The sequence below is a fragment of the Gopherus evgoodei genome, unplaced genomic scaffold, assembly GCF_007399415.2.
Source record: "Gopherus evgoodei ecotype Sinaloan lineage unplaced genomic scaffold, rGopEvg1_v1.p scaffold_46_arrow_ctg1, whole genome shotgun sequence".
In the NCBI taxonomy this organism is placed as follows: Eukaryota; Metazoa; Chordata; order Testudines; family Testudinidae; genus Gopherus; species Gopherus evgoodei.
Window position 1 is genome coordinate 13350 of NW_022060067.1, and position 16343 is coordinate 29692.

Below are 16343 nucleotides of genomic sequence, written 5' to 3' on the forward strand. Positions count from 1 at the left end.
TCCTGCAGCGTCACCTGTGGGGTTTCCACAAGAGCATCCATGCTGAGGAGCCAGTCAGCATGTGACTGTATGACTGGATCAAACGACAGCTGGCCAAGTTCCAGGAGATGAGGCTGCAGCTGGCCGATATAAGCGGGAGCACTTAGTGAAGGGAGGGACAGCTCCCCTAACATTTTTGCAGCCTGCAGGGAATGGAGACAAAGCAGGGGGATGCAGGGACTCAGGGCAGGACCTGCGGATCTGATAGTGCAGGACCACAGTCGATGGAGGAAGAGAGAGAGTCCCGCAAGAGGAAGCTGCTAGTGGGAAGCAATAAGTGCAGGGTACAAACCAGCCAGCTGAGAGTCACAGGGCTCTAGAAAATGAAATGGCAGCAGGTCCCATGGTGTAATGGGCAGCACTCAGGACTTTGGATCCTGGGTTTAAATCTCAGTAGGACCTCCTGGAGCAATGCTGGTTTCCTGCAAAGCCATGGAGCTCAATGTGCTTGGCTCCCCTCTCTCAGGGTGAACTAGAGTGAGTTTTTTTCCCTCCTGCTGGGTGACTGTTGCCCACTGGAGACAGGTCTTTGGTCCAGACGGTTCAATGGGCTGGCTGCTATAGGTTGGGGTCCTTGAACTTAACACTCTGGCTGGAGAGCCCTGTGGGTTGACCATATGGTTGTTTCTCACTGCTTCACCTGATGTTCACAACTTTGGTCCCTGCAGCTGCCACACTCTTCCTCTTGCCCACATGGCATTCAAAGGAAGGAGTGCCAGGGCCAGGCTTCATAGTCAGGGCTAGGCAAGAAGGAGGAAGAGTCCCAGGCTGGAGCCCAACATCTTTCCTGCTCTGGGCACCTAGAGCAGAGGCGGCTGGTGCTGACAGCTCCAAGGGAAGGTTTATAAGCCACAGAGCAACCGAGGGCAGGGCAAGTGGAGGAGATAACCATGCCTATGCGTGGCCAACAGACAGCCACAAAGACACCCGGCCAGCCTGCTCCATGCCATGCCAAACCCCCACTGAAGGCCACGCACAGACCAGCATTCGTTCTGCGGCCGGCATCACAAGGTGGTTGGAAAGCAGGTGGGGCCTCTGACCGTTCCTAATGCAACCCCCTCAGCCCCTAATCCATCCATGAATCAAGGAGACAAGACCCTCAGTTGGGCAGCAGAGGTGCAATGGGTTAGTGACAGGACTTATAGTAGCAGTGCTGAGGGGAATGATGCTGAAGTTGTGAGCTTAAACCTCACCTAAAGCACTAGTTTTCTTTAAGCAAATGGCTTCTGCCAATCATTTTGTCCTGCAGAAAATACAATTCCAGCTCAGAAGACACCGAGGTCCCCTTGCTTTACAGAGAGCAGGGCAGATTCCACAGATCTACCAGACTCTGCTCTCCACCAGCCACCTGTGTCAGGAGGGGTCAGACAGAGCACTGCCCCTGACTCCCTCTCAGTCTTTGCTCCCCAAACCACCTGTGTGCTCACCCTCTTCGCTGTGAGACTCCAACCCTGCCTGGCTTTCTATATGTTTATGTGGTTTTCGTTTGTCGTGTTGATCTGCATGTGGGTCCTGTATGATTTTGGTGGATGCCTGGCATAGTTTTGTGTGCATGTGTGTATGATTTTTGCATACAGATTGTTTTTTTGCTTAGTATTCTTTTGGTATGTGGTTTTTGTGCTTTCTTGTTGTGGGCTTTTGCTGTATTTTTTGGTGTGGATTTGTTCTTTCTATATTTTGTGTGGCTTTCCCTTATGTGTATATGGCTCTGTGTGCTGTGTGGGTTTGGTTTTTGTTTATGTCTGTGTGGGCCTGTGCAGTGTGTGATTTTCTCTTTCTCTCTGTGTGTGTTTGTCTCTCTGTTTGTATCTTCATGTGTATATTCACAGGAACTTTTCAGAATCTCCACAGCTTTGCCAATTTTCACCAGGAATTTTTCTCCATTAACAAATTCTCACGTGTTCCCTACCAGTTGGTGACCATTGCCCCAGGGGCATGTCAGTCTCAAGGTTCTGATTTCCCATTGACCCTTCCCCCTTTTATTGGGACTGGGAACTAGCCAACTAAAAACCCCACTAAGTTTTAGTAAAGGGCCAACAGTCCTTTACACGAGCCAGCCCCGTGAGGGTCACCGATGGCCAGAGAAGGCAGCACAAGCTGATCCCATGGTGTAATAGGCAGCACTCAGGACTTTGAATCCTAGAATCTGAGTTCAAATGTCAGTGGGACCTTGTGCTGGTTTGTGGTAAAGCCCTGGAGCTCAGAGTGCTCAATTTCCCTGTTTCTAGTTGTCAAGTATAATTCCCAATTCCGGACCTTAGTGTCCAAAATATGGGTACTAGCATGAATTTCCCTAAGCTTAATTACCAGCTTAGATCTGATAGGCTGCCACCAATCAGGAATTTTTAGGGCCTGATACCCTCTGGTCCCCCCAAAACCTTCCCAGGGGACCCCAAGACCCAGATTCCTTGAGTCTCACAACAAAGGCAAATAAGCCATTCCTTCCCCCCCTCCCTTCTTCCTCCCAGCTCCTTCCCGCCCTGGGAACACTAGGAGATCACCTGATTCAACTTTTTGAATCACCACACCGAGAGGAGTGTTACCTTCCCCCTCACCCAGAGGCAATACAAGCTGCGTGAATATAACACAAAGAGAAAATTTATCCTTCCCTTCTCCCCACCAATTCCCTTGAACCTTAACTAGGAGAAAAAAATTAAACAGGTCTTAAAAGCAAAACTTTTAATAAAAAAGAAAGAAAAAAGTAAAAGGTTTATCTCTGCGCTTTAGATGGTAAACAGTTACAGGGTCTTTCAACTTATAAACAATAGAAAGAAACTTTCTCCAGCAGAAACACAATTTAAGCTACTTCTAGCAAGTACACATATGTAAATGAAAAAAAAAATTAAAAGACTATGACCACCTTTTCTTACTCACAATTCTGAATAGATAAGAGACTGTAGCAGGGAGATTGGCAGAAACCTGGTTGCACCTCTAGTCCCGTCCAGGACCCAGAGAGAACAAAGCCAAACCCCAAACCCACAAACAAAGGCTTCCCTCCCATGAGATTTGAAAGTATCTTGTCTTCTGATTGGTCCTCTGGTCAGGTGTTTCGGGTCCCTGTTTGTTAACCCTTTACAGGTAAGGGAGCCATTAACCCTTAACTATCTGTTTATGACACCAGTTGTTTAAGAGTGAGTCTTTTCCCTCCTGCTGGGTGACTCACACCCACTGGAGCCAGGTCTTTGGTTGAGGTGGCTGCAATGGATTGGGGTGTAGAAGTGGCTGTGGCTGCCTGTAGTCCTGTGGTTTGACCTGGTGGTTGGGATTCTTGCTGCTTCACCTGATGCCCACAAGTTTGGCCCTTGTGCTTACTGCCACACTTTTCCTTTGGCCCACACGATGCTTGAAGAAAGGAGTGCCAGGGCCGGGATTAATAGTCAGGGCTTGGCAGGAGGGAGGTGGAGCCCAGCCTGGAGCCCCTCACACCTTCCCTCCTCCGGACACCTAGAGCAGAGGCGGATGGTGCTGACAGCTTCAAGGGAAGGTTTATAAGCCACAGAGCAACTGAAGGTGGGGCAAGAGGAGGGGAGGACCATGCCTATGCATGGCCAGCAGACAGCCACAAAGACCCCCAGGCAGGCTGCTTCCTGCCATGCCAAACACCCATGAAAGCGACCCACAGACCAGCATGCAGGGCAGCTGCTGATGCTCTGTGGCCAACATCAGAAGAAGATAGGAAAGCAGGGCCAGCCCCCTGGTGTGGCCTCTGTCTGTTCCCACTCACAGTGCTCGCTTTTGCCGTGGGGCAGGAGATTTTACCCCAAGAGGCTTTTCCCCAGCTGGTGAGAAGCAGAGAAACACCCAGGCTCCCAAGGTGCTATGTAGCAACCCCCTCAAGCACAGGGACAGGTGTGCACTTGGAAGAGGGAAACTGCTCTACACACCAGCCCGGGCAGCTGCCCATTTTCTTTGGCAAGTCAGGAATGGCAAAGGCTAGACTGGAAGCACCTGAGGCTCATGTCCCAGCCTTTGTGATGTCCAACCCCCAACTCCTTCCCAGGGCTCTAGCTGAAGCCAGAGCATTGGCCTGAGCTGCCAAGAAGAGGTTCCAGCCCTGAAGGGAGCAGGACTTTCAGCACGAAGGTAAAACTGCAGCAACACAACCATGAAGTAACTTGAACTCTCAACTCCTGATCTGGAGCCAGCTGCTTTATCCATTAGGCCACATGAGAAAAGCCCCTCCAAGCATTTCTTTAGAAAAGGCAGACACTGTGTTTCATGGGTCTTCTACTGAGAGGGGCCGAGACTCTCTGGGCACAAGAAGTAGAGTTCCCAGCGACACGTGAGAATTAATTCTATGGAGCCAGGTGCAGGACGTTGGCAGGGAGGCTCAGGCATGGGGGATTGGGGTGCAGTGGACGGGCTGGCTGTCTAGGTGAGGAGATTTAGTGACCCTCAGGTGCAGGAGGGAGGAAGAGGAGGAGGAATTGGCAGTGGCTGTGGAGAAGAAGAGGAGGGGTGGAGGCTCCTAGCAAGCCTGGCTAGCTCAGTCAGTAGAGCATCAGGCTCTTAATGGGAGGAGCTAGGGTTTGAGCTGCTGTCCAAGGACTCAGCTTTTAAGTTGCCTTGTGTGCCAGGAGCCAAATGATTCCTGGTGGTGCCCAGAGCCATGTGTGGGACAGAGAGGCTGAGACTTGTGGCACCTGCTCTGCAGCAGGGATCCTGGCAGCTCAGACTCAGGGAAGGCTTCTGCGCTCAGAGGTGCTGACTTTGAGAGTTCCTGGGCAGTGCTCAATGCCTGCTCCACCACAGGCCCGGCCCCCAAACCATCAAATCTCTTCCCGCCCCCCCCGCCCCACTTCTTTCTCTCCTCACTCCTACAGCACACCCCATCAATGGCCAGCAGGATAAGAGGAGGAGCTTATCAGCCAGGCCTGCTAGCAGGTGGGAGGTGCAGGGGCCGAGATGGCTGTTTGGCACCTTTTTTTCTCTCTCTGTTGGTTCTGCAGCCCTGTAGCAACCATGGTGTCGCTGACTTGGCTCCTTTCGCATGCTAGAGAGAGGAGCAGAACCAGGGCTATGGCTGATCTATGGGGCACTAGGTGAGTGCCAGAGGCTTCAGGTGCTGAGAAGTGGTGTCCCAGGAATCTCTATGAAAGGAGCAGAACAGGATTTACTTGAGGTGGGGAGAGAACTGAGAGTGTCTCAGGGGTTGTACAGAGGTATTGCCCGGGTTAGAGACTAGCTAAAACAGAGGCCTTGTTGTGAGCAGGATTCAAACCTGTGCAAGGGAACCCTATTGGATTTTGACTCCAACACCTTAACCACTCAGCCATCACCACAAATCTGCCCCACTGCCAGAGAAACTGGTAAAGAATCACAATGCCCAGGCGTGAAGTCATCTGAACTACAGAATTCCCACAGCAAACCTGGGTCCCAAAGCACAGGGGGGATTTGGGGTTTGTTCTCTTTGCTTAGCCATGTGCAGTCACACAGAGAGCGCATTTAAAAGTCTCCCCTCCCACAGAACGGGAATGGGAAATGATTCTCAACTTGAAGCTTGATGTGAATGAGGATGTCTGGACCAAGGGGCCAGGGACTGGCCTTTGCTATAGAAACCAGTGACACACGGAACCAGGCTAAGGAAAATGTTTCCTGGAGTCAGTAACTGGAATAGCAGCAGTATTGTGCAGAGAAATGTCTCACAAGAGGAGTCAACGCATTGGTGGTTCAGTAGCAGATGTCACAGATACAGCAGGGGAGGTCTGTGGATCGGGAGTGAGGGGCACTGGCAGAGCAGTGAGAGGGGAGCCCAGGGCTGGGATAACAGGGGCTGTGGGTCAGGACAAGCAGTTCTGCGCGGAGTGTTCAGAGGTGCCCTGTATCTGCCCTTTCTCTGCACCGTCCCTGCTCCCAGAATGCACCAGGCCCTGGACTGAACTCTTCCCCTGCAGGCTGAGCTGGTTTCGTTTGCTGTGATCCTGTTGGATGGGCAGTGGAGGGAGTGACAGTCCCAGCCCAGAGCCAGCGCCCCCCTGTCACCCAGCACCCTTGGCCCCAGATCCACTCAGCCTAGTAGAGAACTCAGCAGGGCAGGTCAGCCAGGAGCTGTGCCCTGCCAGGCGCTCAGGGGCATCTACCCTGCAGCTGGGGGATCTCCCCATCGTGGCCCATGGGAGCTCACACACTAATGGGGTAGCTGCAGCAGCTGCGCGGTGGGTTGGGCTGGTGACCCGGGTCCGTCTCCTGGGGTCGGCTGGGTTCATGCTCAGGCGACTGGCTCCAGTCACCGGCCGAGCCCCCCAGCCACGTTGCTGCTGTTACCACACTAGCCTTGGGTGGAAGCTGCTGCTGCTGGCTGGCTGGACCCTGAGGGTGGATTCGGCACTAGGGGAAACCCTCCGGCCTGGAGATTCATTGCCGAGATTCCTGGGAGCTGCCTATCCCCATGGCTTGTGTGGTTGCCCCCCGGGGCCCATCAATGGCTCTGGAGGACGACTCGTGTCACCTGGGGGGAGGTGATCCAGGCAGTGGGCAGCCAGGGGGTCTGACTTACTGATAAAATTGGTCTCTTCACTCCATGGTGCTTGGCAGTCTGGGTCAATAGCGACACATCCCAGGAACAGGTCGGGGTTGAATGGGGTTAGAATTTCCCTCCAAAGCGATTTTAGGGTCTGGCAGCTGCAGCACAAGGCAATGGGGGCTGGTGGGACTCACTTTGGGGCTGTCACTAGCCACAGAAAACAGAACCTCTCCCAACATCCCCGACCGCTGCCCATCAGGGCATCTGGCCATAGAGGAGCCGGGTCAGCGCCCCCCGTGGAAGGAATCGGGGGGATGGAAACCCCCAGGATGGGGAGTTGTGTGTTTCAGCCATGTTAGTATCACTCAAACACATGCACAGTACCCACACACAGAGCCAGTTCATGCTGTAAAACCCCCAGACCCATGAGGGACGTGTTAATCTCAGCACAAGTTCTGCTTTAACCCATTAGAAATAACCCTGTAATTATTGTGGCGTCTCAGTGCCAGAGGACGCCAAACCCCTGAGCTGTCAGTAGAGGGCCAGGTGTAGCGTCACTGGACACTGTCAGTGCTTCGGCAGCGAGGCCTTGTACGTGCTGGCCCTGGTGGCTCAGACACATGGCTAGGGAAAGGGGAAGGTTACACATATCCCCAGCCAGAGCCCTCACCCCTTCCTGCACCCCAACCCCCTGCCCAGCCCGGAGCCCCTTCCCGTACCCTGAACCCCTCATTTCTGCCCTTCATCCCCTGTTAGAGCCCTCACCCCCTCCCGCATCCTTACCCCCCTGCCCCAGCCCAGAGCCCCTTCCCATGCCCTGAACCCCTCACTCCTGGCCTTCACCCCCCTTTAGATCTGCTCTGTCACTCTACTGGCTCTTTACCACCAGCACCCACACTTGCCTTGCGAGCTCTAGCGCTGGCAGGCAGATGTGCACGCTGCTAGGCAGCAGCCTTGGTAACAGCAGACATGTGTCTCTGTGGCGCAATGGGTCTTTGTGTTTTGCTGTTAATCGAAAGGATGGTGGTTCGAGCTCCCCCAGGGATGGCGGTAATCCCTTGCTCCTCAAGACCTGCTGGGAGCCTCAAAGGCTACCTTAAACCCATCTCTCTTGGCCCAAGTGGTTTCAGCTCAGGCCCGAAGACTGTGCTGGATGCAACTCAGAAATCCATCTCCCAGCACCCATGCTGGAGGCTCAGGCTTAATCCTCAAAGTTGAACGGAAAACCTTCAGCCAGGCGTGTTTTGCTCCATTCTCGCCTCCGCCCGAGCGGCAATGGCGAAATGTAGGAGAAACACTGGCTAGAAGACGCCTCCCTCTCACTTCTCTGTAGGCTGTGACATTATTAATATCAACTGGGACCATATAGATCATTGCTGCCACCACTATTATATATTTGCAACGAATATTGTGCAAAAGTTGTAGTGTGAGGTGTCTATGAAAAGGTTATGATTTGCTGGTTATAATTATACTAGCTGTATGTGTGTACCATTTTTGTATTTGAAATTATGAATATGGGCTACGTACTTGTATCTCAAATGTATTTGATTTCAAGTAGCCCCAGGGATGCATTTGGTCAGCTTCTTGAGAATGGACTATTCTCAGTAAGTGCCCAATCAAGAAACGTTTCACTGACAATGGACTTTGGAAAATGCCAATCCACATCTGAGCTTTCCTGGGAACATTCAAACTAACATGTAAACAATGGCGTAGGCCTGCAAATTGAATCATGCATGGACATGTGACCTGCCCATGTGACCCCAGACTCCATCTTGCTGCTGTCATTTTCCTAGGTCAGCCCTAGGACCAATCCTATTCAACTTCTTCATAAATGATTTGGAGAAAGGGGTAAAGAGTGAGGTGGCAAAATTCACAGACGATACTAAACTGCTCAAGATAGTTAAGACCAAAGCAGACTGTGAAGAACTTCAAAAAGATCTCACAAAACTAAGTGATTGGGCAACAAAATGGCAAATGAAATTTAATGTGGATAAATGTCACGTTGGGAAAACATAACCCCAACTATACATACAATATGATGGAGGCTAATTTAGCTACAACTAATCAGGAAAGAGATCTTGGAGTCATCATGGATAGTTCTCTGAAGACGCAGCAACGAATTGACACATATGATCCCAAGATGAGATCATTAATACACTAACCTGAGGAGAAGGACACTCCAACACTAGTAGGGAGAGGAAATACAAAAAGGGAAGAGGGGAGAAACCCCTACTGAACATGCATTACACCTAGCGACGGCAACAGAACAGATTATCGGCTACACAACCCAAGAACGGGATCTGCATGTTGCTGTAGACAGATCAGTGAAAAGCTCCCCTCAATTCACAGCTGCCAGCAAAAAAGTTAACATCAAGTTAGTATTCATAAGGAATGGGCTGGAGAATAACACCGAACATTTGTATACAAACCAAGGGGGAAGCCTCCAATACCCTGGGACCACCCTGCCTACTACAGCGCTGCACACAGGATATTTTATATCTATCTTTGAGAACTGAGGAAGAAGTGGGTCTAAAAAGAAACATTTGCTAATGAGAGAAAACCACCCGAATATGAAGAGATTTTATATTAAGTGAGAGTAATTGGACAGTGGAAGTTCAATTAACAGACAGCAATAATTCCCCCCCCCCTCACACCCACACCCACACCATTCACATGGCAGCAGGGAGCCCTTTGAGGAGGTGCTTTAAGAGGGTATGTGAGGGGAGTGTGGAGCAGGAAAACTTCCTGGCAGTGGGAAGGAGGCAGAAGCAGGGGCAGGCAGGTGACTGGCAGTTGGGGGTAGCAGTAGCCAGGACGGCGTAAGCTTGTGCTGGACAGTCTCCACTGCGGATTTTTTCCTCCTGTCCCCTTCCTCGCCAGCAGAGAAAGGCCACCCCAGCCCACCCCAGAAGCAGCTGTGTCTCAGGGCTCTGCAAACTGCACCCATTAAGCCCCTTCTCCTTTGGGGAATGATTCAGGACAATTTCCCAAAGAAAGGAAGAAAATTTGCTGCAGGTCAAACAGGTGTGAAAATATCCCAAATCTGAGATTGTTAAATTAATATTGGAGAATTAAAGAGAAAATGGGGCAAAATCTGAAAAGGAGACTAGAGAAAGTGTCAATAATTCTGCTAGCTTTTAGAGGAAATGGAATTGAACCGATTGACAGCCTGAGTTGGATCATGGGAACCGGGGACACAGGGAGCAAAACCAGCCCCTTGACCAGGGACTTGCTTCGCTGCAGACAATGCACTGTGGGTATGCAAATAAGATGCTCCGGCCGTCTCCGGCGCTCAAAGGAGTCTTTTCTCCGAGCTGCCTCTGCTCCTTCCCCAGCTGGGTGGAGATTGGGATGCGGCAGAGGTAGGGAAGCTGCTCTCCTGAGACAGTCCCGCTGATGGCCAGGCACATGGAGGACAGAGCCCGGACGAGAAGCCAGAGGGCACTTGGCCCACAGCTAAAATCTGGAGCAAAAGCACACACTTTGCAAAGGAACAGGAGCCGTGTTGTACTTGCGGCTTGGTCTGCCTCTCCTGCAAAATAGCTGGCCTCAGATCCTTGGAGTTCGCTGAGCTGCAGCTCACCTTGATACACGGGAACAGCTTAAAAATCATGGCCTCTCAAGGTTGGAAGGGACCTCAGGAGGTCATCTAGTCCAACCCAATCCCCAACTAAATCATCCCAGCCAGGGCTTTGTCAAACCTGACCTTAAAAACCTCTAAGGAAGGAGATTCCACCACCTCCCTAGGGAACCTATCCAATGCTTCACCACCCTCCTCATGAAAAAGGGTTTTCCTAATATACAACCTAAACCTTCCCCACCGCAACTTGGGACCATTGCTCCTTGTTCCGTCATCTGGTACCAATGAGAACAGTCTAGATCCATCCTCTTTGGGACCCCCTTTCAGGTAGTTGAAAGCAGCGATCAATCCCCCTCATTCTTCTCTTCTGCAGACTAAACAATCCCAGTTCCCTCAGCCTCTCCTCATAAGTCATGTCTTCCAGCCCCCTAATCATTTTTGTTGCCTTAGGCTGGACTCTTTTCAGTTTTTCCACATCCTTCTTGGAGTGTGGGGCCAAAAACTGGACATGGTACTCCAGATGAGGCCTCACCAATGTCGAATAGAAGGGAACAATCACGTCCCTCGATCTGCTGGCAATGCCCCTACGTATACAGTCCAAAATGCTGTTAGCCTTCTTGGCAACAAGGGCACACTGTCGACTCATACCCAGCTTCTCATCCACTGTAACCCCTAGGCCCTTTTCTGCAGAACTGCTGCCTAGCCATTCGGTCCCTAGTCTGGAGCAGTGCATGGGATTCTTCCGTCCTAAGTGTAGGACTGGGCACTTGTCCTTTCTGAACCTCATCAGGTTTCTTTCAGCCCAATCCTCTAATTTTTCTAGGTCCCTCTGTATCCCATCCCTACTTTCCAGCATATCGACTGCTCCTCCCAGTTTAGTGTCATCTGCAAACTTGCTGAGAGTGCAGTCCAAGCCATCCTCCAGATCATTAATGAAGATGTTGAACACAACCGGCCCCAGGACCGACACTTGGGGCACGCCGCTTGATATCGGCTGCCAATTAGACGTGGAGCCATTGATCACTACCCGCTGAACCCGACGACCTAGCCAGCTTTCTGTCCACTTTATAATCTATTCATCCAGCCCATACTTTTTGAACTTGCCGACAAGAATACTGTGGGAGATTGTATCAAAAGCTTTGATAAAGTCAAGGAGTAACACCTCCATTGCTTTCCACTCATCCGCATGTAGAACTGATAAATGAAATTGTTTTCAATTATTCACTTTATTAATGAACTTCTGTTCACCATTCACTACACTTGCCTATACTGTAACTTCTGTTCCATATTGTAATTCAAACCCCATTTTAAAACACTCACTCCATTTTGTAAAAGCTTCCTCCAACCTTCATTTTTGCAAACCCTGCTGTAATCTTATTAGTTTAGTTTAGATGTGTGAATGAGGTATGTATGAATGATGGAATCAACCTCCAGCCCCAGCCTGTCCTGATGACATAAAGTTCAAATACCAACGGCTGAAGACCTAGACAGCAGCCCTAAACAAAGTAAGAAGCATCCACCCTAAAAAGAAAAGGACAACAGAACAACAGAAGGAAGATCAAAGCCAGGTCCAAGGCTGAAAGTCACGCCTGCAATTGATGGGTGATCAGTCTAAACCCAGAGGCAGCGTGACACAGCAAGACCTATAGACTTTGAATCCAAACTAAAAGCCTATAAAAAAGAAGGGTGAGATGAGAAACTCTGGGGTAACATTCTGCAGCCAACATGGAAGGACATCAGTGCCTGCCCAAGAGAGATCCAGCTTGTCCTTGTGCCCAGCTTTCCTGGCCAGTTAGCTGCCACAAGCTACGAACCCAAGCTGCAAAATCAAGCCATGAACTTAAGCTATCTTCAGGACTGGTAACTATGCAGCAGCTGCAGAACACCTGATGAATGTGTGTGTGTGTGTGTGTGAATGTGTGTATGTGTGTGTGTATAGGTATTAGGTATTATAATGTGAATGTGTGTGTGTGTATAGGTAATAGGTATAATGTGTGTGTATAAGAATTAAGATATTAGTTATTAGTCATAAATTGTTATCATAATAAATGTGGCATCTTTGCCTTGTCCCCTTTAATAAGATCCTGCTGGTTTTTACTGGTCTAATATAATTGGTACAACACGCAGACCCAGTTATCTCCTCACAGAAGGCAATTAGGTTAGTCAGGCGTGACTTGCCCTTGCTGAATCCATGCTGACTGCTCCTGATCACTTGCCTCTCCTCTGAGTGCTTCAGAATTGATTCCTCGAGGACCTGCTCCATGATTTTTCCAGGGACTGAGGTGAGGCTGACTGGCCTGTAGTTCCCCTGATCCTCCTTCTTTCTTCCCTTTTTGAAAGATGGGCACTACATTAGCCTTTTTCCAGTCATCTGGGACCTCCCACGATCACCATGACTTTTCAAAGATAGCCAGTGGCCCTGCAATTACACCTGCCAACTCCTTTAGCACCCTCGGATGCATTGCGTGCAGCCCAATGGATTCTTACTCGTCCAGCTTTTCTAAATAGATTTGAACCCGTTGTTTCTCCACAGTGTGCTGGTCACCTCCTCTCCATGCTATGCTGCCCAGTGCAACAGTCTGGGAGCTGATTTTGTTCGTGAAGATGGGGGCAGGGGGAAGCATCAAGTACATTAGTTTTTTCCACATTCTCTGTCACTAGGTTGCCTCCCTCATTCAGTAAGGGGCCCACATTTTCCTTGACTTTCTTCTTGTTGCTAACATACCTGAAGAAACTCTTCTTGTTGTTATTCTTAACATCTCTTGCTAGCTGCAACGCCAAGCATGAGTTGCCCTTCCTGATTTCACTCCTGCCTGCCTGCGCAATATTTTTATACTCCTTCCTGGTCATTTGTCCAATCTGCCTGGCTGGGGGGAGGATGTAAGCAGGGTGAGAATGAACTCTACCCTGCCATCTGTTGGTGATCTGTTGTAAAGGCCTTTTGAGGCTGCTGTCATTTGCATGGTTCCACCCACCCCGGATTGCATGATGGGGGTGCTTGTCCAAAGGATCATTTCGGCTGCTGTGGGATCCTCAGTCTCTTTCTTATTAGGGCAGTGGTAATAAAGTGCAGTTATTCCGGTGATATGAATCAAGGACAGTAGAATGGAACTTAGCGGGTCATGATTTCGGGACTCACCCGAACCTACATGAATCTCATTAGGCAAGGGACATGGGTTCCAAAACATGGTGAAATAAGAGAGATTAAAATGAAATGTTTGCACTTAGTGCTATGGATTTCTTGTGGAATCTTTAAATGCACATTTTATGTCTTTTGTACCTCTCCAGTTTAAAAGTAGGATGTTTTATATTTCTAACCCATGTTTAGAACTAGCAATACATAAAAAGGGGTTAGTAACAAAATACAGTTTTGCAGTATTCTTAAAGAGCTAGGCTGTAATCTCTTTTCCACGCTACAAGTTGAAAATAACTCCATAGTTGGGGAAAAGGCTTCCCCACCACTGAGACAGCAAGAAAATTTTGCAGATGGGATTCTGAGAATTAAGCTGTGGGACACAGCTTTTGTGACACACTGTGAAACCAGATTCTTAGTAAGTAACAGGTAAATGGGGTAGGTTTACGCAAATTCTGGCCTCTGGGACCAGAGCTGGGGGTGGGCACCCACAACTTTTGTGGCACACCCCCACCTCTGCAAATCAACCTTTGCTACCTCACTTCTTAACACCACACACACAGCAGCTGCCTTTTAACCTCTCAGAACCAAAACACACCCTGAAAGAGATCAAATGGCAGAAGCTTAAGACAAACGGACTGCACCACTAACAACAACCCAAAGAGATGCAAAAACGTCTCTGTCTTTACACACCAGGGACAGCAGAAAGGAAACCAGCACGCACCAGCTGCCAAACAAACATCCATTCCAGCCTCCCACAAGCCTTAGGCATTGGGAACCCAGACCCCTTAATGATGAGTACTTTTCAGGCGAGGGTGAAGCTCTCAGGCCTCAAATGCCAGCTACAGTTACTCTCTCCTTGATCCAAAACGAACAGCAAAATACACTGCATTACTCCTGCCCCAATAACAAAGAGACTGGGGATCCCACAGCAGCTGAAATGACCGTTTGGACAAGCACTCCCATCATGCAATCCGGGGTGGGTGGAACCATGCAAATGACAGCAGCCTCAAAAGGCCTTTACAACAGATCACCAACAGATGGCAGGGTAGGGTTCATAGCGACCCTGCTTAAACTAGATTGTGGAAAAGATTAAAAAACACTGAACGTTCAAACTCACCAAATGCGGGTCAATCCATCCTCATCGTCCTATCTGCTCGTTATACTCCACACCTGAACTTAGCCCTCACATGGACAACATACCCTCCTAACTCAGTGTCTGTACGTTAACCTTTTACCCCCAGTCGGGGCTATTGCAGATTATGTATTCCTTATGCCACCCGATCTTAAACCGAACTTCGCACCCCCTGGGTAATCTGTACGTTGTTCCCTGATCACCAGAAACTTCTGCTCCTAAACGCTGTACCGTACCCTTTTTTTTTCTTTGAACGTCATCTTAATAAAATGTTGACATTTGTTCGAGATCCCGGCTCCTCTTCCTTTGCAAGGCGTGTGCGTTTGCTCCGGGTTTTAGTCTGCTGAGACAGCGAGGGGGGCCGATTGAGCCAGAGGCGCTTGCCTGCTGCAGACACGGATCCAAGGCTGAACCTCGTCCCCCACCAGCTGAAGGCTTAACTGAGAACAGTTTAAGAAGTGCTCCCGTCTCCGGCACTCAGCTACCCAGCTCCCAGTGGGGTCCAAACCCCAAAGAGATCCCTTTTACCCTGTAGACGCTGTAAAATCCTGTGACCAGGGCAGCTGCCTAGCAGCCTGCGCATCCGCCTGCCAGCACGAGAGCCTGTAAGGCCCTAATCTGGATAGTGCCGGCTGGGTGTTAGGACTGTGAAGAGCCAGCAGAGTGGCGCAGCAGAAGCGTGCTGGGCCCATAACCCAGAGGTCGATGGATCGAAACTATCCTGTGCTACATGTGTGTTTGTTTCTTTTCTCTCTGGGCCTTCCAGCGAGGCGGTGACCAGCAGAGCGGCAAGAGGTGGCTGAGGCGGTGGCCTGCCAGAGAGCTCTCTGACTGCCTGGGCTGAAGGCAAGAGGGAGGTCTGGGTGTGGCAAGGGCCTCCTGTCCCAGAATGAGGCTGCAGTGCTTCCTGGTCCCCTTTTCCCACCCACCCCGGCGGGCTGCGGGAGAACACGAGGGAGGCTCTCGGGGTGCTGGGCAGCGCTGTGTGGCTGTAAGGGGAAAGAGCCGAGCCTACCGACTCGACCTGCCATTGACTCGCGTGGCTCTGCGCGCCGTCAGCCGGGGCGGGCCAGGCTGTGCACGTGACTCAGGCTTGGGCAGCATGGCTGCTCTTTCCTGACGAGGCATGAGGCAGGCCAAGAGCTTTGCACAGCCTACAGGGAAGTGGGAGGGAGGCGTCTTTGAGCAGGTGTGTCTCGTCCCCTTCTCCCTTGCCGATTTGGCGGAGGCGGGAAGGGAGCAAAATGTTCCCGGCTGGAAGTTTTTGTGCTCGGCCTCGAGGATTAAGCCTGAGCCTCCGGCACGGCTGCTGGGAGACGGGTTTCTGAATGGCATCCAGCACGCTCTTTGGGCCACCAGCTGAAAGCACTGAGGCCAAGAGGCAGCAAGATGGGACTTTGGAGGCTCCCTGCAGACCTCGGGGAAGCAAAGAAGTAGCACAGGCTCATCGCCGTCCCCGGGTGGGCTCGAACCACCATCCTTTCGGTTAACAGCCGAACGCGCTAACCCATTGCGCCACAGAGACACGGACGGGCAAGGCTGTATGGAGCACAAAAGTCAGGAATCAGCACAGGGTACGGTCTAGCATATGCATGCAGCTCTTAGACAAGCAACAGCAAGGAACTGGACCGGTATGCAGTGAAAGGTCTGTGGGAAGGAACCCAAAAGAGCACGGGGGCTGCGGTACAGTGCTTGCGTAGACTTTCTTTGGCCTGTTTTGCTGGAAGAGTTAGCAGGGCAAAATTCCTAGTCAGAGGCCAGCAGGCGGGTTGTTTACACAAATTCTGGCCTCTGGGACCAGAGCTGGGGGTGGGCCCCCACAACTTTTGTGGCACACCCCCACCTCTGCAAATCAACCTTTGCTACCTCACTTCTTAACACCACACACACAGCAGCTGCCTTTTACCTCTCAGAAATTCCTAGTCAGAGGTCAGCAGGCGGGTTAATGCAAATTCTGGCCTCTGGATATTTCTCTGAAGACGTAGCAACGAAT

At 50.7% G+C, this 16343-nt stretch overlaps 1 non-coding gene across 1 annotated transcript; it reads right to left on the reverse strand.

The window, feature by feature from the left end:
- Positions 1 to 15801: 15801 nt before the first annotated feature.
- On the reverse strand, positions 15802 to 15875 carry TRNAN-GUU. Its single transcript has one exon. It is a non-coding gene; the product is annotated as a tRNA-Asn (tRNA).
- Between the last annotated feature and the right edge of the window lie 468 nt (positions 15876 to 16343).